At 42.0% G+C, this 24,069-nt stretch overlaps 1 long non-coding RNA gene and 1 other non-coding gene across 2 annotated transcripts; both read right to left on the bottom strand.

Moving 5' to 3' along the window:
• Positions 1-147: 147 nt before the first annotated feature.
• Positions 148-1,699, bottom strand: LOC118977398 (uncharacterized). Its single transcript, XR_005064518.1, has 3 exons — positions 1,216-1,699; positions 683-754; positions 148-299 (listed from the first exon to the last, which is right to left on the bottom strand). It is a non-coding gene; the product is annotated as an uncharacterized LOC118977398 (long non-coding RNA).
• On the bottom strand, positions 852-985 carry LOC118977553 (small nucleolar RNA SNORA13). The gene has a single exon (XR_005064558.1). It is a non-coding gene; the product is annotated as a small nucleolar RNA SNORA13 (small nucleolar RNA).
• Positions 1,700-24,069: the final 22,370 nt, after the last annotated feature.

Raw genomic sequence — 24,069 nt, 5'->3', positions numbered from 1 at the left:
AAGCCTATCAGTTCAGCAGTGAATATTAATCTTAACTGCTGAGACTTAACAAGTTTGAAGTTGCTGCACAAGGAGGGAGAAATCCTGATTTTTCTGTAAAAGAACACTATTTTCCGGCAGCCACACAATACACAAATCACCAAGATGCACATTTAAATATTTATTCACAGACTCATTGTTTGAATTGTGTATTTATGGATTGTGGGAAAGTGTTTAGGGTACTCCACACACTCTTTAAAATTTTTAAATGATTCGAGCAACTCCTTTGAAGATCAGCTTTTCGAATTCATCAAAAAATCCTACAAGAAAAAAAACTTAGCTTTATAAGCAAATATTTACATGTATCACACCTCAGTCAGCTCTGAATACATGCTTCTGCACTGCCTTGTTAAGCATTTCTGGAGTCAGATTTAAATGTTAACCCTAAAACATGCCTGAGATTTGCCAAGTGGTTCTTTTCCCCTTTACTACACATAGAAACATCGTAAGTTATCAAAAATTAGCTGGAAACAAGATATCCCATTTGCTATTAACTTCATCTTGTTAATTACATACGTAGCAGTTCTAATAAGTCACTAATACCCAATTTAACACCCACAAAAGAAGGCACCCTAATGTAGAAAGGTGATCAAGTTCACATTACAAATAACTCCTAGACAGATCTACGTCAACATCTCCTCACCTTGGGTCACATGTGTGCTCCCAGGTAGTATTAAGCTAGCAGCCATCCATGCTTCAAGTATCCATCTTTCACCTGGACAAAAAATAGTTAAAACCGGTTATGAGAAACTCTACACTAAATGTTGGCCGACTCAAGATCCCATGTGCAAACAAACGAATGTGAGAGCATACACTGTTACTTATGCAGCTCCTACACCAAAGACATCATATTCAAGGGCAGGAAAGGGCTGCAAAGTGTTTAATTTACGCCTTTCTTGACACCACATTCACTAGTTTACAAAAGTGAACGGGCAACACAAAGGCAACACCAAGTTGCTACACAAAGACCACCGGATCTAGGGCACAAGGTTGCTGACCCTAAGGCAACCAGCTGAGATGAACCATTGTTAATTAGAGATGGAACGGGAACGTTGAACTAATCTCAGGTCTCTATCTCTTTTACTATTCGAAATGCGACAGTATAATGCAAACTGAAACACAATAGTTCTTGCATGGTTAAAATCTTAAGTTTCATGAGATTGGTCTTAAACTCACCTGCAGAGTTGGTGCTACTTAATCGATTTCCACCAAGTTTTGCATCTTGACACGGCTGTTATGATCTAAATCTTAAGTGACTCTACTTCTACGCTGTGACAGGCCGTTCTCTTCCACAAAAATTCTCGCTCATATTAAAAACTCCCTGGCATACACGGTCGACGACCAATAAACTCAAATGCACTCAAACCAATGTCCCTAATTCCTGGCGTGGGAACGCAGACTGCGGTCCGCTTCGGGCCTCGCGAGGTCCCACCGACAACGCGGTCGGGGACAGGCCACGACGCTGCCATCCTAGCATTCAGGGCTCGGGACCTCGGAGCCGGCCGGGCTGCTGCGGGCGCATCGCCGGGCTCAGGGCAGCCGCGCGATTTGCTTACCGCCCCCGCCGGCAAGAGGCCACGCGGTCGCGCTCCCGGAGCCACCGCCATCCAGGAACCACAAGAGCCACTCCTTACAGCTCGGGAACAAGGGCAAGAAAGGCCGCGCAACCTTCCCACAATGCTTTTCTACCACTGGAAGAATCCACTGTCCAATGGGCGCCGGGAGAACGGGCTGTACCATCGGCCACCGCGCGCTCGCGAAACACCGCCTTGTGGCGGGAGGGCAAAGTGCCCAGTGATTGACAGTGGGGCGGGTCTCCAAGGCGGAAGGGTCTCCAAGGCGGAAGGGTCTCTAGCCGCACTCTTTTTGCTTTGTGCGTGGAGTACTATCCGCGGAGAAAGTTTTTTAAAAAAGAATCAAACATGTATCTCCCCCCACCTCGGCTCCCAGGGTCGGGAGCACTTGGTCAGCGCCGAGCTGTCCGTGTTGCCCCAGGGATTTGAGACTTTGTTCCTGGGGGAGGACGGCGAGTTCACCATTCATTCAAAAACTATTTACTGACGACTTGCTTCAGGCTGCGTTTTAAATGCTTGGGAATCAGGTGCGAAGGAGACGGGCGAGATTCCTGCTTGCGTTCTGGTTGGGTGAGGGCGACACTGAGCAGGTAACACCCGGACGCTGTCAGTCCGGATGCTGTGAGCAGCAACAATGGAACACTAGTGCTGTCCTACAGAATACACTGCGAACCGCGACGGTGATGTAAACTTTTCAAAAGGTCACATGTAAAAGTAAGAAGAGACTCATTTTAATAGTAACTCAACACAGGCTAAATATAATTTTACATGATATTAATTAAAAATTAATAATATACTTTCCATTCTTTTATTCCTACTAAACCTTAAAAGGCTGGGGTAAGTTTTATACTTCTTGCACATTTCATCCTGACTAGTCACATTTCAAGTGCTCAGCAGGCCTTGGCCCGTGTGGCTGGGGCAACCAGAGGAGTGCAGAGTGGCCTTCCCTGCAGCAGATGGTACAGGCAGCAGCAAATGATACAGAGCTTTGTCCTTGTGGTAAGCATTGGGATTTTATGCTGAAATTTTAGGATTGATTATTACCATAAAAGTGAAGCAAAGGTTGTTTGCTGGTTTTTTTGGCTGATAATTATAACTCATTGAAGGGATAGGGACTGCAGTGATGTAGACTGTATGGGAACAACTGGTGTCTTTGGTCCTGTAAGTCCTGATAGAGACTGGGCCAGACACCGCATTCGAGCACCTTTGTTTGTTTATTTGAGGCTTACTGCTGAAAAAAAGACAGGGAAGGGAAGGAAGGAAAGAAAATTAAGCCCATTGCCCAGAATGGTCAGCACATAAGGGCTAGTTTGGATGATAACGTCAACTTGGGGACAGTGTGGAAGAAAATGGCCACACAGAAGTAAATGTATAATCACCTTGTGATTATACATTTCTAATGAGTTCTAAGACCTTCATTAGGAAGTCACTGTCACACCCCCAGGGAAAGGAAGTTTGGGGAAGGAGGACAACCGCTCCAAGAGTGTCATTGAATGGCATCGAAGGGTAGAGTGTGGGCATTGTAACACCTTAATGTTGCCCTCTTGCTGAACAAAGTCGGGGAGAGGGTGTTGCCTTGGGCAGGCACAGCCAGCTGACCCAGGTTTAGGTCCGCCTCTGACAGGTGTCTCCTTGGTTAGATGAGCACTTCTATGAGCCCAGGCTTCCTCACTGACAGGATGTTCCCTGTAACATACTATACCCATGAAGCACATAGATTAGTTTAAAGAATTAAGAAAAGTTTTCAGAATCTTGCAGTACTGTGTAGTACTTAGTAACATCCAATAAACGACTCTAAGGGGTTAGATTCTTCCTCTGGTTTACTGCCACCCAGGTATGGAAACTTCTTTGAGTTCTTAAGGAAGGGGGAAATTTGCTACTGTTTTTCTTTGAATTCTCCTGCCTTACTTTTTTTTCTGTTCTCCTCTTTATATATTTCCCCTAAATTCTGGATAATTCAAGAGTAGGGGGAGGCATTTGTTCCAATTATTGGAGTAGGGTTGGTATCTAGAAATTAGTTCTAAATTCATCTTCCTGTCTGCTTCAACCTCACACATACTGGTACGGAAAACTAAGTCACTAAGAAAAGGCAAGCAGAAAGTACATGAGAAAAAGATGGGGGGTATTTTCTACCCAGTATCCTTCCCACCCCTGCTCGCTGGGGCAGAGGCATTACACAAGGATGCACAAGCTACGAACAGTATTGGTGTAGACATGGAACAACCGCAGTTCCTCTGTGTAGAAGGCAGACTAATGGTGCCCCAAAGATGTCCACTTCAAATCCCCAGAGCCTGTGAGTGTCTCCTTACCTGGTAAACGGTGCTTTGGTATGAGGAGGTAAAAGTTGAAGGGGAAAGCAGAAGACTTAGAGATGGGGCAGAAGAGAAGGCAGGAAAGGGACTTAACCTTACTTCTTGGCTTTGAAGATGGGGGGAGATTTTTGCAGCCAAAGAATACCAATGGCCTCCTCTTAAAGCTGGGGGTGGCTCTCAGGTGATGCCAGCGAGGAAACATTTCGTTTCTGCAAATGCATGGAATTGGATTCTGCCAACAACCTGAATGAGCATACAAGCAGATTCTCCCCTAGAGTCTCCAGAAAACAAAACAGACCTAAAAAAAATCCTCACCTGAGGATATGTTTTTATAGATTTTCAGAGAGAGGATGTGGGGAATGGGGAGAGAAACATCCACAGGTCACCTCTGTACATGCTCTGACCAGGGATCAAACCTGCAACCTAGGTATGTAGCCTGACTGGGAATTGAACCCACAGCCTTTTGCTGTATGGGATGCCCCTCCAACCGAACCACCTGGCTCGGGCAAAACACAGCCTTTTCTATGTTTTGGTTTTAGCCCAGTAAGACTCATGGCAGACTTCTGACCTACAGAGCTGTGATAATAAACTTGTGTTGTTTTAAAAGCAGCTCAATTTGTGTTGATTTGTTATGGTAGCAAGAGAAAAGTAACACATCCTGTAACACATGGAGAGTGAGAATTGACTTGTCCCACTCCAATATTTTCATCAGGATCATAAGTAAAATTCTGCAGAGGAGTATGCACGTTTATTTTATTTTGATTATGATGGGTGCTTTTGTTTATGGTGGGCGCTAGGGATCCAATTGAATATCCAAGTCATGTTAAATAATTTGCATACTTAATTTTTTTCACATTTTATTTATTTATTCTTAGAGAGAGGGCAAGGGAGGTAGAAAGAGAGGGAAAGAAACATCGATGTGTGAGAGAAAGGTTGCCTCTTGCACGCCCCCAACTGGGGACCTGACTTGCAACCCAGGCATGTGCCCTGACTGGGGACTGAACCCGTAACCTTTTGGTTCACAGGCTGGCGCTCAAACCACTGAGCCACACCAGCCAGGGCAATTATTTGAGTAATTTTTATAATTTAAAATACTTTGTAGATTTTTGGGGGGAGGGGTTTCCCTTAAACAACTGTATCATCTGTAGAAGCTTTATTTCTTCCTTTCCAATTCTTACACCTCTTGTGTGTGTCTGTGTGTCCGAGCATGTCCAGTAGAGGTCCCTAGAACAATGTTGAATAGAGTGATAATAGTAGACATCTGTGTCTTATTCATGGTTTTAAAGGAATGCTCTTAAAGTTTCAGCATGTGTGTTTGATATTTTTGTGCCTTTCCTATTGTTTATTGGGTTAGGGAAGTTTCCTTCTATTTATATTTCTAGTTTACTGTTTTTTTTTATCATAGATGAATGTTGACCTTTATTAAATATCTTTTCTGCCTGTAATGAAATGAGGGTTTTTCTTGTAATTTGTTTATGAGGTGATTGTATTAATACATTTTGTAATGTTGAACCAATCCTGCGTTTCTGGAAGAAACCAAAGTTGTCATGGAGAAAAATGTGTTGTTTGGAAGTGCTGCACTCACGTTTGTGGATAAGATGGGACTGTGGGTGTCTCTCTCAAACCATCTTTGATGGTTTCGATGTTAAAATTATACAGACATTTACTTAATAGTACTGGTTCATTCCTGCAAATCAGATGTTCTATGCCAAACATTAACTGGGAACTTTTCTCCCTTTATTTTAAATGGTGAAATTATTATAATGGGTTATTTAAGCCTAACCAATTTCATGAAATACATCTAAAATATATGTAATATGACTTTAGGCTGTCATTGTTCGTGACTTTGCCCAACAGCAGAGTTGTTAACAAATAGTTTCTTTGTCAGCAGTAACATATTCTTTCTATGTTATTTCTTTTCTGCTTGCTTTGCTTCCATCTCTACTGTTCCTTAACACTTTTTCAATGTTTTTAGTTCTCATTCTACAAAACTAGAGAGAGAAGGGGCGATGTGAAATCTGCAGGGCACTGTGGAAATGTGTCAGAGGAGGATTCTTTAATGCTTCTTTTATCACCGGTAGTGTTTGTGTGGAATAGCCCCTTCTTTGATACTCAGTATGCTCTTTTAAAATCCTTACCTGAGGACATGCTTCTTGATTTTAGAGAGAGGGTAAGGGAAGGAGAGAGGGAGAGAGAGAAGCATGGATTCGAGAGAGAAATATTTGGTTGCCTCTTGAGCCAAGGACCAAGCCCACAACCCAGGCATGTGCCCTGATGAGGAATCACACCTGTGACCTTTTGGTTTACAGAACGATGCTCCAACCAACTGAACCACATTGACCAGGGCTCAGGATGCTTTTTGATTTGCTGGTACATGAAGTATATATTTGATTAATTGTATTTGTAATGTACCTCAAGGCATTCCCCACACCTGGGCTTTGTTTTTGTTTTGCTTTGTTTTTTTTTTCCAGATTTTTGTTATTGGTAAAAATGTCGCATTGACTTTTGGTCGTAATTTTCCTATGTAAATATCAGTTAAAATGTTGTTTTGAGAGACATGTATGTTGTATGATCTTGGATGTTAAATACAAAAGGTGATTTACTGGGAAAACAATCAGAAAAACGTTCTGTGGAATATGCCTGTACCAGCTTTGTAAGATTAGTTGGAGAGCTTTTCCTGTATTTCTCTTCTCCGAAAAATATCATATCAGAGTTATTATTTTTTGTTAACCTCTAAAGTAAACGTCACTTTGAAAACTGTCTAGGCCTAGCATTTTCTTTGTGGGAAGATTTTAAACTACTGATGCAATGTCCTTCGTGGTCTTAGGACCATTTAGATTTTTTCTTCTTTAGTCAGGTAAGTCGTCTTTCCTCGGGATGCGACCGTTCTTCCATGTTTAGGATTTGTTGGTGGAAAGTTGTTCATTGTTGTTAGTTGTTTTCCCTTCACACCAACCAATTCTCTGATTGTCACGAAGTGGGTGTCCAACAACTGAACTAAAGTCTGACACTATTTCTCAGAATTATTATCAGACTCCACACGTTAAGGGCTCCCTCCCATCAGACTGTCCCCATTTCATTCGTCAGCCACAACGGGGTGTCCAGATGACTGACACTTCTGCCCAATTGCCTACAAGTACAGGTGTTCACGTGACTCTCTCGCCAACCTCAGGTCTGCTAGTTACTTGGAATGACTCAACTCAGAAAAACTCCTTACTTACTATGACCAGTTTACAATAGGGGACACCACTCCGGAACAGCCCAACGGAAGAGGTGCACGCGGGTCGGGACGGGACACCGTTTCTGTGCCTTCCCTGGGTGTTCTGCCCTCCCAGCACTTGGGTGTGCGAACCAGCCCGGAAGCCCTCTGAACTTCGTTATGAACAGTTTATAGGAGTTCCATTACGTAGCCTTGGCCGATTACATCACTGGCTATGGGTGATTTTACAAAATCTCCAGCTTCTCTCCCCTCCCCAAAGATGGGATAGCGTGGGTAGGGCTGAGAGTTCCAGTTCTTTAGTGACATGGTGGTTTCCCCTGGCGGGCAGCCCCATCTTGAAGCTACCAAGGGGTCTGACTGAGGGTCACTTTGATTGACATAAACTCAGGTATGATTGAAAGGAGTTTGTTGTGAATAACAGAAGATTCTCCTGTCACTTGAGACATCCAAGAGTTTTAGGATCTCTGCTCCAGAAACCAGGGACGAAGACCAAATACCTATATTTTATTATTTGAGACCTTTCTCTTTTCTTAATGTAGGCATTTATTGTTGTGAACTGTTTTTGCCAAATTCCATAAATTTTGGTGTATTTCCATTTTCATTAGTCTCAAGAATTTTTTTATCTTTTGGTTCTTTTTTGATTATTGGTTGTTCAGTAGCATACTGTTTAATCTCCATACATTTGTGAATTGTCCAGTTTTCTTGTAATTAATTTCTAGTTTCATGTCAATATGGTTGGAAAAGATGCTTGATACAATTCCAATCTTCTTAAATTTATTAAGACTTGTTTTGTAGCCTATCATCTGATCTAACCTAGAGAATGTTTTTTGTGTGCTTGAGAAGAATCTGTATTCTCTGCTTTCATTTGGAATGTCCTGCCAGTGCTCGTTAGGGCCATGTGTTTTAACCTGAAGTTTAAGTGCAGTGTTTCCTTATTGATTTTGTGTCTGGTTTGTCTATCCAGTGATGGAAGTGAGGTCCCCTACTAGTATTGTGTTGCTATCACTGCCTTTAGTTCTGTTAGTATTTGCTTATATATCTAGGTGCTTTTATGATGGGTGCATGAATATTTATAATTATTATATGCTCTTTTTGAATTACCCACCTTACCATTATATAATGACCTTCTTTGTCTCTTATTACAGTCTTTGTCTTAAAGTCTGTTTCATCTGATATAAGTATAGCTAGCTCTTTTTCTTTCCCCAGATTAGGAAATACATTTTTCCATCCCTTTGCTGTTGGTCTATGTGTGTCCTTAAAACTGAAGTGAGGACTTCTGGCCAAGGTGGAGGCGTAGGTAGGCACACCGTGCCTCCTCGCACAACCAAAAGAAAGACAACAACAATTTTGAAACAAAAAACAACCAGTACTGACAGAAAAGTGAACTGTGTGGAAGTCAGACAACCAAGAAGTTAAAGTAGACACATTCATCAAGACTGGTAGGAGGGGTAGAGTTGGGTGGCTGGGTGGACAGGGGTCGCAGCAAAGTGGTGGCTGGCGGACCTCAGGTGCACAAGGTGGCAGCAGGCGGACCCAGTGGGGTGGTAGATTGTGGAGGGGCACATGCACAAGGCAGCTGGTGGACCAGTGGTCCCACATTTGCACACAGATAAACCAGATGAAACAGGGGAGCGAGATAGACCTGTTTTTTTCCCTGCAGCCCAGAGTCCCAGTGCAGGGAAATAAAGCCTTGAAAACACCTGTGGGGGTTGAGGTGCCAGGAGAATCTCCCAGCCTCATAGGAGAGTTCATTGGAGAGACTCAGAGGATCCTAGAATGTACACAAGCCCACCCATTCAGGAACCAGCACCAGAAGGGCTGAGTTTGCTTGGGGGAAGAGGCAGAGGGGACTGAAATCCAAGAGAGAGCGGAGCAAGTGCCATTGTTCTCTCTCTGACCCCGCCCCCACATACAGTGTCACAACCCCTCACTGTGGGTTGCCCTGCTCTGATGAATACCTAAGGCTCCACCCCTCACTACCTAACAGGCACATCAAGATAAAAAAAATGGCCCAAATGAAAGAATAAGTCAAAGCTCCAGAAAAAATACAACTAAGCAATGAAAAGATAGACAGTCTACCAGATGCACAGTTCAAAATACTGGTAATCAAGATGCTCACAGAATTGGTTGAATTTGGTCGCAAATTACATGAAAAAATGAAGGCTATGCTAAGTGAAATAAAGGAAAATGTACAAGGAACCACTAATGATGAGAAGGAAACTGGCACTCAAATTAATAGAGTAGATCAGAAGGAAGAAAGAAACATCCAATCAGAAAAGAATGAAGAAACAAAAATTCCAAAAAATGAGAGGTTTAGAAACCTCCAGGACATCTTTAAATGTTCCAACATCCTAATTATAGGGGTACCAGAAGGAGATGAGGAAGAGCAACAAGTGGAAAAGTTATTTGAATAAATAATGAATGAGAACTTCCCCATTCTGGCAAAGGAAATAGACTTCCAGGAAGTCCAGGAAGCTCAGAGAATCCCAAAGAAGTTAGATCCAAGGAGGAACATGCCAAAGCACATAATAATTATCTTAGCCAAGATTAAAGATAAGGAGAGAATCTTAAAAGTAGCAAGACAAAATGAGACAGTTACCTACAAAGGAGTTCCCATAAGACTATCAGCTGATTTCTCAAGAGACCTTACGGGCAAAAAGGGGGCTGGAAAGAAGTATTCCAAGTCATGAAATCCAAAGACCTACAGCCAAGGTTGCTTTATCCAGCAAAGCTTTCATTTAGAATGGAAGGGCAGATAAAGTGCTTCTCAGATAAGGTCAAGTTCAAGGAGTTCATCATCACCAAGCCCCTATTGTATGAACTGTTAAAAGGACTTATCTAAGAAAAATAAGATAAAAAACATATATAGTAAAATGACAGCAAACTCACAATTATTAACAACCACACCTAAAACAAAAACAAACTAAGCAAACAACTAGAACAGGAACAGAACCACAGAAATAGAGATTACATGGAGGGATAGCAACAGGGGAGTGGGAGGAAGAGAGAAGGGGAAAAGGTGCAGAGAATAAGTAGCATAATTGGTAGGTAGAAAATAGACAAGGGGAGGTTAAGAATAGTGTGGGAAATGTAGAAGCTAAAGAACTTATAAGTATGACACATGGACATGAACTAAAGGGGGGGATGTGGGTGGGAGGGGGTGTGCAGGGTGGAGGGGAGTGAAGAGGGGAAAATAGAACAACTGTAATAGCATAGTCAATAAAATATATTAAAAAAAGTAAAGTGAGTCTACTGTAGGCAGAATATAGTTGGGTCTTATTTCTTTTTAAATTCATTCAACTACTCTATGTCTTCTGATTGGAAACTTTAGTACGTTTACATTTAAAGTTATTATTGGTAGATAAGAACTTATTGCTAGTTTGTTCATTGTTTCCTTGCTGTTTTACAGTTCCTTTGCTCTTTCTTTCTTTCCTCTTTACTTGCTGTATTTCTTTGTGATTAGATACTTTTCTGTAGTGGTATGCATAGATTCCTTTCTTTTTATCTTTTGTGTATTTATTACAGGTTTTTGCTTTGTGATTACCATAAGGCTTACTTAAAACATCCTCGAGTATGACAGTCCATTTTAACCTGATAATACAAGTTCAGGTATATTCAAAAGCTCTACATCCCACCCTGGCTGGTGTAGCTCAGTGGATTGAGCATGGGCCTGTGAAGCAAAAGGTCACCAGTTCAATTCCCAGTCAGGGCACATGCCTGGGTGGCAGGGCAGGTCCCCAGTAGGGGACACTTGAGAGGCAACCACTCATTGATGTTTCTCTCCCACTCTTTCTCTTTCCCTTCCCCTCTCTCTAAAAATAAATAAATAAAATATTAAATAAAAAAGCTTTACATCTCCATTTTATATTTTTGATGTCACAATTTACATGTTTTTACATCATGTATCCATTAACAAATTATGTTATAGTTATTTTTACTACTTTTATCTTCTAACATTTGTACTAGATTTATAATTGATTAGCTACCACCATTACATTAGATATTTCTGAATTTAATGATCTATTTACCTGTACCAGTGAGATTTATACTTCAATATGTTTTCCTGTTACTAATTAGTGCCCTTTCCTTTCAGCTTAAAGAAGTTACTTTAACATTTCTTGTAAGACCAGCCTCCTGGCGATGAACTTTGTCTGCTTTTAGTTGTCTGGGTAACCATCTCTCCTTCCATCCTGGAAGACAGTTGGCCAGGTAGGGTATCCTTAGTGGGCAGTTTTATCTGTAAGAACTTTGAATATATTATGCAGAGTTTCTGCTGATAGTCTAATGGAGGTTCCCTTGAACATAACTGTTATATTTTCACTTCTTTTTAGATCTGGTCTCTAACTTGTGATACTGTAATTATATTGAGTTTTGGTGTGGGTCTTTTGGGTTCATTTTATTGAAACTCTTTGAACTTCCCAGATCTGAATGTCTGTTTCCTTCCCCAGGTTAGGGAAGTTTTCAGCCATTATTTCTTGAAATAAGTTTTCTGTTTTATTCTTCTTCCCCCTTTTGGAACCCCTATCATGCAAATATCGGTCCACTTACTGGTGTTGCATAAGCCCCCTAAAGGTATCTTCATGATTTATTTTTTCCTCCTCTGATTGGATGAATTCCACTGCCCTGTCCTTTCTTCTGCTCCCCTTTGTTATAGTCTTATGGAATCAGTCAATGTAAGCCCTAGTGGCCACCAGAGCCTGGTGATTAAGAGGGCATCTCTTCAGCAGCGGCCTGAAAAACTGGGGTCCTAGACATGACACAGGCTCCTCTCTGGGAGACACCAGCAGCCCGCAGTGAGGCAGAGGGAGAGCGTGAAGATGGCACTCACCTGCCTCCCTAGTCTTGAGAGACTGTTGCAGTTAGAATCTTGACGTGTGTTGAATTACAGCTATTGAGATATGCAAATAGTCCTCTTGTCACAGTTATTAAGATATGCAAATAGGCCTCTTTCACAGAAAAAGTAGATATGTTTAGGGTGCTGATTCTGTGTTGGGCCTTGGGGGATAGCCACGGTTAGTCTGTGTGAGCCCTTAAAGAACTGTCTTTAGTTTCCTGTAACCTTGTAGGTTTCATAGATGTAAACTTCACTGGCTTTTAAAACTAGCTGTTTGGGTGCCCATCTCTCAGATGGAGGTCTTAAAAGTTGGGGCCTAAACCCTTTACTTCTCAGGGGGAAGCCTGGAATTGTGAGATCCCGCCTGGATGTATGTTGCTGCACTGGGTGTGGGGTTTATGGCAAGACTGTTTCTCACCCTCTCCTACCTGTTTTGATTTGGGTTTTCTCCCATTTGCCCAATGTGTAGGAGCCACTTGGGGGTTTCTGCCTCTCCCTCAGAGGGAATCATTCGTATGTAGCTGTGGATTTGGTGTCACGGGGGATGTGAGGTCGAGAGCCTCTTATGTTGCCGTCTTGAACCAGACCCTAGAACTGAATTTTTAATGTCAATTATAAGAAATTATTTTTTTAGGATTTCACTTTGTTTTTTTAAAGATGTCAGTTATTTGTGATATCTTCTGTTTCTTTGTTATGTGCCCTCTCTTATTTCTCAAAATACATTAAACACAGTCATTTGATATTCTGCAGGCCAAAAATTAACACAGTCTATCTCTGTTTCAACTTGATGCCGTCTGCTGTCTCTTTTCTCATAGATTTTAAAAAGTTGTGAGTGTGTGTTCTTTGGAAATGAAACTGTAACCATTTTGGGTCTGTCTGTCTAGGCAGGATTGATAGTTGGCATGACAGGGTGCTGGGGGCACCGCTGGCCTGGGGGCGCCGTCAGCCCACCCTGTCCTCTCCAAGGAGGACAGGATGCACCGGACCCTACGTGTGGGAAGGCTTGTGTAATCACTTTAAACTATTTGGAACTAGGGGGTTTGTCTGCGTGTCTCGCTCCTGCCATAACACAAGCACCAAACACCTTTTGAATTTCTTCATTATTTTGTTACTTGAAAAACCACCTTCTTAAAAGCATCGGCACAGTTTATCACTAATCCCGATTTTCCCACTAATAATCTACGTGTAAAGGTACTGGTTCCTTTCCAAATAATATATAATTTACAGTAATTCTATAAATTATACTTTACAGAAATTTATAATTCATGGAATTACTGTAAATTATACCCAAAGTGCTTTTCATAAAGGACTTCATTAGATTCTTTAGGGACCTAACTTTTGTATTCTGAAGTTCATTTGGAATAAGGAACTTATGAGAACAGGCAGAACGATTTGAGAGAAGAAGAGTAATGGTGGAGGACTAACTCCTTCCTTAACGCTGAGGATTAAACACAGCCTGATAGTCAATATTAAAACATATTCTAAACTTCATGAGATAATCAAATCAGCATGGTAATGGCACAGGCATTCATCTCTCAATGCAATGAGAGATATGTCTCATAGATAGTTTTTATTATGTGTTAAATCTTGATATGCCTTAAAGCAAACTTCCCAAATTATCAGGGAGTGAAGGGCTTAGCCCACACACGTTGCTAGCAAGAATAACTTGTCATGTTGAAAAAAAAAGTGTTTAAGTTGGTATAAGTCAAAATAAGGCCTATGTGGTTTAAAGAACTAAATGATAGAAAGGTTCAGTAAAAATATCTCTTTGATTATAGAAAGGGCTCACTAAAAACCTAAAAATAATGGCTGTTTCTGGAAAGCGTCAAGAAACTGGTTATAATAAATAATGAGGTAGTAGAGGGAGACTTTTCTTACTTTTTGACCATAAGAAAGTATTACCTTTCATGATCTACCAGTGCAGCTCAGTTGGTTGGGTGTTGTCCCACAAAGTGAAAGGTCGCTGGTTCAATTCCCGGTCAGGGCACATGCCTGGGCTGTGGGTTTGGTTCTGGTTTGGGCATCTACAAAAGGCAACTCGATTGGTGTCTCTCTCTATCTCTTTCTCCCTCCCTTCTCCTCACTCTAAAAATGAATAAATAAACTCTTTGAAAAAGGTAAATATTGACTTGTTAATGATAGTGATAACTGCAAAGAGGCTGGTAAATGAATGCTAATTCAAGAAATTCCTTGTCTGATGGTAGTACAAGCAGAAAACCACCAGATGGCAGTAGAAGCCAAGCAAAAACCCCACACTAGCACTAGCTGGCACAGCTCAGTGGATTGAGCTCTGGCCTGAGAACTAAAGGCCCACCGGTTCGATTCCCCGTCTAAGGCACATGCCTGGGTTGTGGGCCAAATCCCCAGTAGGGGGCACATGAGAGGCAACCACACACTGATGTTTCTCCCCTTTCTTTCTTCTTCCCTTCCCCATCTCTAGAAATAAATAAATAAAGTCTTANAATGAATAAATAAACTCTTTGAAAAAGGTAAATATTGACTTGTTAATGATAGTGATAACTGCAAAGAGGCTGGTAAATGAATGCTAATTCAAGAAATTCCTTGTCTGATGGTAGTACAAGCAGAAAACCACCAGATGGCAGTAGAAGCCAAGCAAAAACCCCACACTAGCACTAGCTGGCACAGCTCAGTGGATTGAGCTCTGGCCTGAGAACCAAAGGCCCACCGGTTCGATTCCCCGTCTAAGGCACATGCCTGGGTTGTGGGCCAAATCCCCAGTAGGGGGCACATGAGAGGCAACCACACACTGATGTTTCTCCCCTTTCTTTCTTCTTCCCTTCCCCATCTCTAGAAATAAATAAATAAAGTCTTAAAAAAAACACATCAGTTTACAGAAGCACATTTACTCCTCAACTGGAGTGAAATTAGCATTTGAACAACCATAATTGAGAATAACCCTACCTCCCTAGGTATTTTTTAAACATAGGTTTGCACTGGGTTTTCAGAAGTGAGACTTTGATTTTTGTTTATTTATTTTTTAAATCTTGTATAGGAAAAGCCTGTTTCAATACATTGTTTGGAATAATCCAAAATGACACCTTAGGTATTCCATCCCAGACAAGATAGAAACATCTTGGAATGGTAAGATTGATTCCCTGTGCCCCAGAACCATATGTCCTGAGCTAATCAGGAAAATAAAGCTGGTGCTTTAGTCAGGAATCAGCTTGCCAGGAAATATATACATAGCTGTTGGGGCTGAATTATAAATAGACAGTTTTTTGTGGGTTAGACAGATAAATCTGTCTTAACTCTTTTTAAGTCAGGTATGACTTGATTGCAGTGCTTAGTCACATATCAGCACATAAATAGTGCTAGATAAAAATATGACTTTTTATTTTTATAACTAAATATATGTGGCTCGTGTTTCATGTCCATACATTTCCAAGGGCATTTTTAGAAACATGTTTCCATATCAGTAACTTAGCTTATTCCTGGTGCTGGAGTCTGTCTTTGGGGGAGCAGACCGTGTCAGAGGATGTTCTATGAGACAAGTGCTCCTGTGGGGCACAGGGTAGCTCAAATAGCCATAGCTGGGGTGGCTCAGAGGATCGAATGCCGACCTGAGATCCAAAGGGTCGCTGGTTCAATTCCCAGTCAGGGCACATGCCTGGGTGGTGGGCCAGGTCCCCAGTAGGGGCTCATGAGAGGCAACCACACATTGATGTTTCTTCCCTCTCTTTCTCCCTCCCTTTCCCTCTCTAAAAATAATAAATAAAATCTAAAAAAAGAAAAGAATAGCTCAAACAGCATAGGACCCAAATCCTGGGTTTCTAGTGACTTTAGTGATATTAATGTTATATTTGTTTTAACTACTGGAAGAGAATTCCCAGCTGCTCCATTAGAGATGTGAAGTCTCTCAGCTGAATACATTAAATCCCTGAAATTGAGCACACAGAACCTCTCTGAGGGATCTGCAAGAAATCATGGACAGCCCAAGAAGAGCTAAAAGATGGGAGAAGTTTGAGGATTCTGGTCCTTCAAACTTTCCAAAAGGGGGAGAAGTAATTTCGACAAACTCTGATCTGTGATAATGAACCTGGTCTCAATTCTGTAATGTACTGTTACATCGATGATTGCCGAGTCCTTCAAAGTAGCATCACGTCCGCGGGAGAAGTCAGAATGGGTCCAACGCCCCATCGCAGCAACCTTCCTTTTTCACCAGGGTTTCCAGACTCCAAGAGCTGGGAAGGATGGAGAACCTGGACATCTGAATTTGAACAGAACACTTTGCCAAGACTCATAATCCACCTCTGCCTGAATTGAGATGTAAGTTTCATTATGTATGTTGATAATTAATTTGAATAGCTACCGAAAGGATGCTGTTTTCATAGGCTGATGTCAAATGGAGAGGTGTTTCTAGGAATGTCCTCGGTCTTTTTTCTTTAATCCATTTTATTGGTGTTTTGGATGAAGCTCTTAAAGGCACTCTTAAAAAATTGGAAATGATATGAAGTTAAAGAGAGTAAATTAAGTGGTCCAATTAAGATTCTAAAATCTTAGGCTAGTTGAACTTGGTAAGTGTTAGAAGAATGCTTTTTAAAAAAAGAATGTATGTAAAGGCCACTCTTTGCATCCTAAAATCAATAGCATATGTACAGGGCAAGTCATATGTTAGCTGTGGCACAGCTAGAAAAAGCTTCAGGGAATGTAGTTGGCAGTGAATACAGTATAAATCAGCTGTGTACCATGGCTGTGAGCAGAGGAAATGTTAATGTAGATTTTATTAATCAAAAAGTGTGGCATGGAGAAGGAGAGGTGTCCCCCTCTTCTGTTCGCTGGACCACTGTACCAACCTCCCACAATTCTAGGTGCCCCTCTAGTGGGACATAGGTGGGCCAGGGACTGTTGAGGAAAGATACAAGCCAGGTAATAGAGCAGCTGTGTTACAAGGGCCATGGCTGAAGGAATTGGGCATTAGAAAATGCAGTGTCATAGAATGTCAGCTTCACATGTTTGGGAGTCTCTCCCATGAGGGGCTGGACTTGGTCTGTGTGATCCCAAGGGATCAAAGTAAGATTAAGAGTGGAAACCTTCCAGAGACAGTTTGCATTCCACACAATGACTTCCTGGTGGTGCAAGGAGTCCCAGATGGGAACGAGCTGTTTGAAGAGACGGCGATTTTCCCGCTATCAGGGTGTTCGAGCATGGACGGGGAAGAACTCGGAAATGCCTTAGCAACCGATAGATACTTGCATGAATTAAAAAGTCCTTCCAATTCTGAAGGTTTATGATTATTTTATTAATCCACTTTTAAGCTAATAGGAATTCTTTTTTTTATTTGATTATTTTTTTAATTTAATTTATTTATCTTTAGAGGGGAAGGAGAGAGGGAGAGAAACATCAATGTATGGTTGCCTTTCATGCATTCCCTGCTGGGAGTTGGCCTGCAGGGAACTGGCTGCAACCCAGGCATGTGCCCTGACTGGGAATCGAACTGCGGTCCTCTGGTTCGAAGGCCTGTGCTCAATCCACTGAGCTACGCCAGCCAGGGCCTAATAGGAATTCTTAAGAAAAGGCATCTTTGAAAGTTTCTCAACATTAATTTATTCTAATAATCCTAATATGTGCTTTTTTTCTTTTTAATATCTTTAGTCGGCAGAGACAGTACCAGGATTTTATTATATATATTACATTTATTGGGGGGACATTTATTAATAAGATCATATAAATTTCAGGTGTCCATTTCTGTGGTACATAATCTGTGTTTGGTATTGTGCACCCACCACCCGAAGTCAGATCACCTTCCATCACCGTATATTTGGCCCCCTTTACCCTTTACTCCCCCAACCCCCTTCCCTCTGGTGACCACCATGCTGTTGTCTGTGTCTTTGAGTTTCAGTTTTGTATGCCACACATGAGTGAAATCATATGGTTCTTAGCTTTTTCTGACTGACTTATTTTGCTTAGTATAATAAGCAAAATGGATTCTCAAGGTTCATCCTTGTTGTCACAAATGGCAGTATTTCATTTCCCAGGGTTTTAAATGTGACCTTTATTCCTATTGTCTCAGAGAGATGGTCAAAGCCCCAGTGCCAAGATGAATGAAATAGGTACCAAGGACTTCCAAATCCCAAAGAGATTACCCTGAGCAGTCTGTGTTAGATGACTCGGCAGCCTGTCATTGCTCCCCTCCGGGGTTGGAGCAGACAAGCTGGTGAAGACTGTGAGACAGAGCCACTGATGTGCTGTGAGACGCCCGACCCCGTGGGGACAGCTGGGGGGACTTGAGCTGCGTGCCCTGGTGTTTAGGAGACTCAAGGACGGTGATGCCCACTAAGAGAGGCTGTGGGTGCAGCTACCCATGCCTGGAGGTAGCTCAGAAGAGAGAGAAGGCTTTGGGGGCCGGGGGAGTCTCTACCACCACAAAAGGGATGTGGCAGAGGATGGGTTTCCCCTAGACCAGAAGTGGGGTTATTTTACAGGGGACCTTGCCCACCAGGGTAGCCTCACAGGGGTGGACTGCCAGCAGTCAGGGCTTATGGGGGACATTATTAACAGGCCATGTCTGGAGGCCAATGAGAAGATATTAAGACAACTTACTAGAGCCAGGCTCTCTGGGTTCAAGTCCTGCTCTGCTGCTTATTCATTGTGTGATCTTGGGCAGAGGTAGAGTAAGAAAGGTAGAAGGACCTGACTCTTTAGCCCTACCTGCCCCTTAGTGAGGTAGCTCAAGGGAACCTATTTAAATTAGGTAATATTTTGAAAGTTGGACAGTAAACAAAAAGGCTTGGAAAAATACTATTGTTTCCACTTAAAGGGATAGAGAGAGCTATGGAACCTTCTAAGGTTTCCATTCAGGGGGAGAAAAGGAGTCCAGAAAGACAGCTTGAAGAAATAGTGGGAGAAAGAATAAAACTTCTTTCTGCTTGCATCCTGTGTAGACCAGCTCAATGAGTAGATAAATTGGAGACAGCTGTGAGTGGGAATGCCGGCGTCATGGACGGATGGACTGCAGGTGCGGTTTGTCACCGAATAGCAGTATCAAGAGCAAGTCACCGTGCTTCTTTGGGTCCCCAGTTTCTTCCCCTGTAGAAGATCCTGTGGTGTTGGGAACCGCCCTNCCTTTATTCCTATTGTCTCAGAGAGATGGTCAAAGCCCCAGTGCCAAGATGAATGAAATAGGTACCAAGGACTTCCAAATCCCAAAGAGATTACCCTGAGCAGTCTGTGTTAGATGACTCGGCAGCCTGTCATTGCTCCCCTCCGGGGTTGGAGCAGACAAGCTGGTGAAGACTGTGAGACAGAGCCACTGATGTGCTGTGAGACGCCCGACCCCGTGGGGACAGCTGGGGGGACTTGAGCTGTGTGCCCTGGTGTTTAGGAGACTCAAGGACGGTGATGCCCACTAAGAGAGGCTGTGGGTGCAGCTACCCATGCCTGGAGGTAGCTCAGAAGAGAGAGAAGGCTTTGGGGGCCAGGGGAGTCTCTACCACCACAAAAGGGATGTGGCAGAGGATGGGTTTCCCCTAGACCAGAAGTGGGGTTATTTTACAGGGGACCTTGCCCACCAGGGTAGCCTTACAGGGGTGGACTGCCAGCAGTCAGGGCTTATGGGGGACATTATTAACAGGCCATGTCTGGAGGCCAATGAGAAGAGATTAAGACAACTTACTAGAGCCAGGCTCTCTGGGTTCAAGTCCTGCTCTGCTGCTTATTCATTGTGTGATCTTGGGCAGAGGTAGAGTAAGAAAGGTAGAAGGACCTAACTCTTTAGCCCTACCTGCCCCTTAGTGAGGTAGCTCAAGGGAACCTATTTAAATTAGGTAATATTTTGAAATTTGGACAGTAAACAAAAAGGCTTGGAAAAATACTATTGTTTCCACTTAAAGGGATAGAGTGAGCTATGGAACCTTCTAAGGTTTCCAATCAGGGGGAGAAAAGGAGTCCAGAAAGACAGCTTGAAGAAATAGTGGGAGAAAGAATAAAACTTTCTGCTTGCATCCTGTGTAGACCAGCTGATAAATTGGAGACAGCTGTGAGTGGGAATGCCGGTGTCATGGACGGATGGACTGCAGGTGCGGTTTGTCACTGAATAGCAGTATCAAGAGCAAGTCACCGTGCTTCTTTGGGTCCCCAGTTTCTTCCCCTGTAGAAGATCCTGTGGTGTTGGGAACCGCCCTGCCTGGTTTCAGGAGCTGTAACCCTCCCCCCCCCCCATGGCTAAGGCTGAGTGAGTGACCTTGGGACCATAAGCCACTAAGAAGACAAAGCTTGTCTCCCTGGCAGGAGCACTGCTTCTTCTCCTTTTTTCATAACTGGGCCCCAATGCTTGATCAGTTAGCCAATGACGGGTAAGATTCCCCAAGGGGGGAACCACCTAAGACAGGCAAAATCACGTGGAGGCCCCAGGGAAGGACTTGGCAGGGCTATAGAGAAAGGGGGTGATGGACTCTCTCCCCTCGGCTTTGATGAAGCCTGAGTCCTCAGTCTGTCTTCCAGAAGTCTCTGAGAATTCCTTGGCTATCTGCCTCCTCTGCCTGACTTAAGCCTGAAACAGTGACAGAGGGTGGTGCAGCCCTGTGCTGGAAAGGGCGGGCTCCCCAGGTGATCCAGCCTGAGAAAGCATATGTAAAATCCTGGGAAGCCTGCTTTGCTAAGAGTGCTCTTAGTTACATGATAAAGACTCAAGCAGGAAATGACTTTGTTTCCCAAAGTGTTGTAGCTTTTTAGCTGATAGACCCTGACTCAGAAAAAGTCCTAATAGTTAGTTCTTTATATGCTATCTACTGTTTGATTTTTACTGCCTGACAATGATTAATGAGCTGTGCCTGTATTCCTGTGCAAATTAAACCCAATAAAAGCTTGTTTAGGCAAGGGTCAGTGCTCTCCCCCCTTGAGAGAGTAGCCGTGCGGTCCCTTTTCCTCCACAGGACTCAGCAGTCCGTGTGGATTTGTCTCGTACCTCATCTATGACACTGCAGGCACTGTGGACTGGTGCATGTGTCCCTCTGGTTCCTTTTAGATTTGTAGTTTTATTTTCATTTTCTTCATAATCAAGATTTGGTGCATGTATGTATATACACACACATATATCTATATTTATATATGTATATGAAATCTATATATTTATAAATTTAGTATTGTAATATTTATAAATATTTGTCTATGGCCAGATTTTTTTCCAGAAAAGGTTTACTTAACTAAGCTTTCACTTTTTCTTTCTATTGGCACACTGATTGTGTTTTGTTCCCAGATACAATGTTAAAGTTATCTTTTGTGTTCCTCTCTGCTAAACTTTATAGAGATAAGCTTTAGTAACGTGGCATTTTGAGTCCATGTACATCTCACCCATACTAATTCTGCTGACTCAGTCTACATGTGGTTTTTACATTTTGTAGGTGAAAAGTCACAGGTAAACTAAATTCAAGGAAGTAAAATGGATTGCATTTAATTAAATGCAATTAAATATTAAAGAATTCCTCAGAACTCTTGGAATTCATGAGATAGTTCTGATTTTTTACTCACATGCGTGCAACAGAAATTCTAGTTTGTCCTAGAATTTTAAATCTCCTTATAACACAACTATCCAAGGTAGTGCAATTATCTGTAAATTCCAGTTAGAGTCTCTGACCTGCCCTGGAAAGGCTTGGCACAACCAAATCATTTCTTTAACTAGCTTAACTATTTAAAATTATACAATAACGTGCATTTCAGTTCCAATAAAAGTGAGACACTGATTAGAAGTTGATGAAGTAGACAGAATGAGTGGGTGACATACAGCTTAATCTGCTCAGTTCTCTGCTGGAATTTCTGTTTTCTGGATTGACCTCTTGAGCAATAGCAAGAGTTTGTTGTAAATTATGCTAGATTGTGTATTCATTAGTTTTAACTTTTATAAGACATTCCGTCTTCGTAATGACAGTGAATAAAGGGTTTTCAGAGTCTAGCACCACACTCGGATTGCATGTTTATATGTATGACATCTACGCTACACACTGCACTAGTGCAGCTGGAACAACAATTGCAGCACCTGGGGCCCCAATGCCTGTAACTTGAAATGTTTTTGCTATTTTCATCCAATTTAGATTTAAACAATCTCAAAGTTTTCTTTTATCTCTACACTCCTATGATTCAACTCACAAGAGAGTTTATCTTTAAAGCTTAGGTATAAATTCAGCCATGCCAACTTAAGCCTCTAAACTCTTGGTATCCAGAATACCCAAAACCTTGTTTGAATGCAATGAGAATATTTATACGTTGGTAAGAAAATGGGAAGTCAAGTATAATAAAGCCCCTTTCCTTGAAAAGACATGTATAATAGTTTAATTTCCCTTATGTTCCCAGGGTGTTATAAAGAGTGATTAGAGAGAGAGAAGTAAGCAAAGAACCCTGAATTCTGTTTCTGAGGGCAGTTTGTTTTCCACCTCATGGACTATATAGACCCCAAGTCCAAAGGTCTAGCCCAGTAATAATGAGGCACAATTGGACCTGTAATGAATTGGAGGACAGCAACAGCATACTTTATTGTACAACTCCAGGATTCTGGTGGTCTTATTTTTGCAACCCAGCACATTTCCTCTCTTTAGTGCAGACTCTGCTCCCTCCCTTTTTTACACGGGGATCAGCACATAACCTAATGATGTCAGAGAGCCATTGTCATTGGTTCAGAACTGACACATGACCCAAGCTGGGCCAATGAGAGCCCTTGTCTGGGGCTTGCCTATAGTGGAATCAGTAGGGGAAACTGCTTTGCTTCTGTGTTCCTGGAACTGGAAAGAAAGCTGAGGATGGCTAACTGTATCACCCTGTGGAGGAAGCCTGTCTGCAGTTGTCAGAATGAGGCTTACACACAGAGAAATGGAGAGGAAAGGAGAATAATGCTGATGTTGTTGGAGGTCTGGATCTAGTTCTGTCTGATGTCAGCACTAAACACTCACTTCATTTTGTTTTGTATAACTTGATTTGTATTCCTCTCATCTGTATCCTGACTAATACAGACTTCAAACAGAAATATTAGAAAAAGCCCTTTGATGAAGTATTACTTCATAAACATAAGAATAGATAATTTTGGTATGAATTATAATAAAAGTAACTATCAAGCATCTACGAGGGACTAAGGACCTCAATAAGTAAATTACTATTATTTAAATTTAATCTTCACAACAACCTACATTGTTACTTGTATCAGTTAGCTATTGCTGCTGGGTGACTATCCCAAAACTTAGTGGCTTAAAACAGTTAGAATTTATTGAACCAAATCTGTGGCTTGCTTTGGTGATTCTTGTGGTTTAGACCAGGCTCAGCTGATTTTTAAATGAGCATGCTCACAAGCCTGCAGTAAGTTGGCAGATTTTGGGGGAATGGCTGACTGGTTTAGAATTGGCTCACTCATAGGTGTGGAGTGTGGTGGTCTTCTCCGCTGGGCCCACCGGGCTGACTGGGCATTGTGTTTCCAGCAGGCTAGCCCAGGTTTGTTCCGTGGACCTTGCAGGCTGCTGAGAGAGTGAGTGGAGCCGTGAAGTCCTCCCAAGGGTGAGGGTAGGCACCCACACTTTTCTGCTGCTGCATCCAGCTGGCCAAAGTTCAAGGCCAACCTTGACAAAGTAGTCTCTACTTTTATGAGAGGAGGTGAAAATCGAAGGGAATGGATACAGGGAGGTGTGAAAAATAAGAGCACAACTAACTTACTAAAAAAGGTATTATGTATACCTTTATGTAAAAAGGTATTAAGGCATACACTTCAAAAGTTAAGAAATTTGCTTAAGGTCACATGGTTAGCAAGCAGCAGTGTAAGGATTTGAGCCTTAATTTTCTGACTAAAAATCTCACTCTCTTTCAACATTCCTCTCCAGTATTGCTGATTGATCTATGAAGTTCAGATATCACAACTTAATTAGTTTCTAAATTCCTAGTCTTAGATCACTTTTGAATGACTTCTAAGTTATTATGAAGAGTTCTTCACTATCACAAAGGCATTAACTTTCTATGAGTAGGTTATTCCTGAGTTACTTATAAGCATTTTTATTCATATTCATATTTACAACAAAATGTAGCTCATATTGTCATCTTGTATCACAGCTAGATTTACCAGATTTTATTTTCAGAAAATAGATAAAATAATTTATATCT

Source organism: Sturnira hondurensis, unplaced genomic scaffold (assembly GCF_014824575.4).
Source record: "Sturnira hondurensis isolate 20B ecotype Veracruz unplaced genomic scaffold, ASM1482457v3 Scaffold0021354, whole genome shotgun sequence".
Lineage (NCBI taxonomy): Eukaryota > Metazoa > Chordata > Mammalia > Chiroptera > Phyllostomidae > Sturnira > Sturnira hondurensis.
Note: the sequence above shows the minus strand (reverse complement) of the source record. Positions and strands in the feature narration are given on the sequence as shown.